The 3243-nt window shown below is 38.2% G+C and overlaps 1 non-coding gene across 1 annotated transcript; it reads right to left on the reverse strand.

Annotated features, from left to right (window-relative positions):
• Positions 1-2197: 2197 nt before the first annotated feature.
• On the reverse strand, positions 2198-2304 carry LOC127088722 (small nucleolar RNA R71). Its single transcript, XR_007790546.1, has one exon. It is a non-coding gene; the product is annotated as a small nucleolar RNA R71 (small nucleolar RNA).
• Between the last annotated feature and the right edge of the window lie 939 nt (positions 2305-3243).

Consider the following 3243-nt stretch of genomic DNA (forward strand, 5'->3'; position numbering starts at 1 on the left):
GGGGTGAGGGCTAGCTCACAGTGGCGAATAGCTGTAGCGGTAAAATTTTTGAGATTAAGCTATTGATTAACTTAACTCGCAAAGCAAGAGTCGCCACCGTGCTTTTATTGTTTCCAGAGAAAAAGGGAAAAAATACGAACAAAACCCAAAGAAATTTTAAAACAAAACTAAGAAAAATAGAACAAAGGTCTGGGGGTTAGTTATGCAAAGGGAAGGTATTAACATCCTAAACATCAATTGTACTCCATGGGAACCTCTTTGAAAATATGCACATTTTAGCTTGAAAAAGGTGTTGTTTGTTAAAAGATTGGAGGGATGGGAAAATAAGCATTTTTATTATGATTTGGTATTTGTCAAGACTTTTAAAGTCTCATGCCTACGTACCAACAAAGTGCAATGGAGGATCAAAACCTCGTACTTCATGGTAAAAATAAAAAAAAGGAGTTTGTTTTGATTCATTTTTATGGAAAAAGACATTTTGTCATTTTAAGGAGAATACTCAACTAGTCACCTACAAGTATGATAACTTTGCATCATCATGAGAAGGGATCCAACTTGGATAAGGATCAACAAGTATGCCACTAGCTCTCACAGATGGAAAATAATTATCATCAATACTAAGGAGATATGAGGATTACAACTCAACTATGGAAATGACTCATGTCTAATGCCTTGACAAAAAGTTTAAAAGAGAAAAGTTCACAAAAGGCACAAAATGGTTTGAATGAGTTAGATATTTTTTAAGTCCTTTGAATGTGGTCTAAGTATGCTTAAGATGGATTGACATTTATTAAGAAAAAGATTTTGAAAATCACTTGACAAAAGTAAAGGTTTGTTGAGAAAAATGATTCAAGTTAAAAACAAGAAGGTTTTGAAAAAGAGATAAGATTTTGAAAACTAAAGAAGGGGGAGGAGAAGAAGAGACTATCCTAAAGCAGTAAAGTAAAAGCTAAAGAAGAAAGATCTAACCAAGAGATAGAAAGCGTTATGACAAAAGTCAAGTAAGAATTCCCTCGTCTGGCTTAAGACTCCAGAATAGTAATCCATGTGTCAGATGAAACCAAAGTAACCAAGCCAAGTCTTCATAGAGAAGTCAAAAGTCAAAAGTATCGGATGGATTCCAGGGTCTCAAGTCACAAGTCCCAAGCAAAGGTCAAGATCCTAATTCTAAGTCCATAACTCCACAAAGATGCCAAGGATAGTAACCACAAGTCCATGAATCAAGATAACCAAGTTCCTTTTAGGGTTTTTTTTCCTTTATTAATGAATTTTAAAAGAAAATGAAAGTCCAAATGGACAAAGGAAAAAGAACATAAACATAAACAAAGGTCCACATAGACAAAGAGCAAATATGATATGAGATGATAAAATAAAATTATAAAGTAAATAACAAGAAATAAAAAGCATGAAGTAAATGACACTAAAATAAAGTTAATATAATAAGATGTTAGTAAATGTTAGTAAAGAAGAAAATATGTTTTGGTCACTTTTTGGAGAGTACTCAACTATCCACTCACAAGCATGAAAGTATGAACCTATACATCATTTATGAGAAGGGCTCCAACTTGGATAAAATCAACAAGTATGCCACTACCTCTCACAAATGGAAAAGGAGAAAAAATTTCACATAATACCATGAGGAATATGAGACTTACAATCTCACTTATACAAATGTCCAGGCGATAACTTAGCACCATCAGTCCAAGAACTAAAGCGTTTCTTATACATAAGACGCTGAATACAAGAATATCAAAAAAAGTACGATATTCCCGATATCTTCTCTCCTCCTAAACCAGAAGAAAAACCAACCATGGCTGAAGAAGGACCATATAATCGTCCTCTTAAATTCTACGTTACCCCGTCCCAACAAGAACCTCACAACAACATTGCTGCCCCCGCTCTCAATCGAAACGATTTCGAGCTGAAGACCTCACTATTATTAGCCGTCCAACAACATCAATTTGCTGGAAATCCTACGGACGATCCTAATGAACACCTGACCAAGTTTGTGCAGTACGCAGACACTGTAAAGGCGAATGGTATATCTCAAGATGTGATAAGACCGCGCCTCTTTCCCTTTTCACTAAGGGATAGAGCTTGGGCTTGGTTGCAATCCTTTCCCTCCAACTCCGTTACAACATGGGAAGAGCTGAAGAACGTCTTCTTATCCCGATATTTTCCGTCGAGCAAAACTGCTATGCTGAGAGCTCAAATCAACGAATTTAGGCAAAAAGATGTAGAATCTCTCTACGAAGCGTGGGAGAGATACAAGGACATGGTGAGGATATGTCCACATCACGGTCTCGAAGACTGGGTGATCATTCAGACATTTTACAATGGACTTCTGTATAACACAAGGCTGATAGTAGACGCTGCCGCGGACGGTGCACTTATGGACAAGCCATACAACGAAGACTATCAACTCATTGAAAACATGGCCCAAAACCATTTCCAATGGGGAGGTGAAAGAACTTCAGTGGAAAAGTCCCAGACAAAGGGTGAAATGTACGAAATCAGTAGCTTTAACCATGTTCATCCAAAGGTAGATGCCCTTGTTCAAAAATTAGATAACTTGACCATATCACCCACAACCACCGTGGCTGCTGTAACTCCAAACTGTGAGTTATGTGGAAACCCTGGACACACTGCATAAGAATGTCAAATATTAGCAGGAGCCCCAACCGATCAAGTGAATTACACACAAGGAAATCCCTATTCGGACACCTATAACCCAGGTTGGAAAAACCATCCTAATTTCTCGTATAAGAATAACAATGCCCTATACACACCTGGCCAAGCACCAGCTGTTCCGCCTAGATATCAAAAGCCAACTAATAATGCTCCTAACATGCCTAGGAAGTCAAATCTCGAAGTAATGATGGAAAGCTTCATAGCTACCCAAGCTCATACAAACAAAGACTTCTTAAACCAAAACATACATACCAGCGAGCAACTCAAACAACTAGCGAGCAAAGTAGACGCCTTAGCCACCCACAATAAAATGCTTGAAACTAAGATTTCACAAGTGGCTCAACATCAAGCATCTACAGCCGCTCCAGCTGGAACATTTCCTGGACAGCCGCAACCTAATCCAAAAGGACATGCAAATTCCGTTATACCGAGGAGTGGAAAAGAAATAGACGGACCCGTGGACCCAAGACTCCAAAACCCTGCCATGTACCAAAAACCAGACAAAACCTCAACTGAGCAGGTGAATGAACCAAAGGAAATAGAAGATAATAC

The sequence above is a fragment of the Lathyrus oleraceus genome, chromosome 5, assembly GCF_024323335.1.
Source record: "Lathyrus oleraceus cultivar Zhongwan6 chromosome 5, CAAS_Psat_ZW6_1.0, whole genome shotgun sequence".
Classification (NCBI taxonomy): domain Eukaryota; kingdom Viridiplantae; phylum Streptophyta; class Magnoliopsida; order Fabales; family Fabaceae; genus Lathyrus; species Lathyrus oleraceus.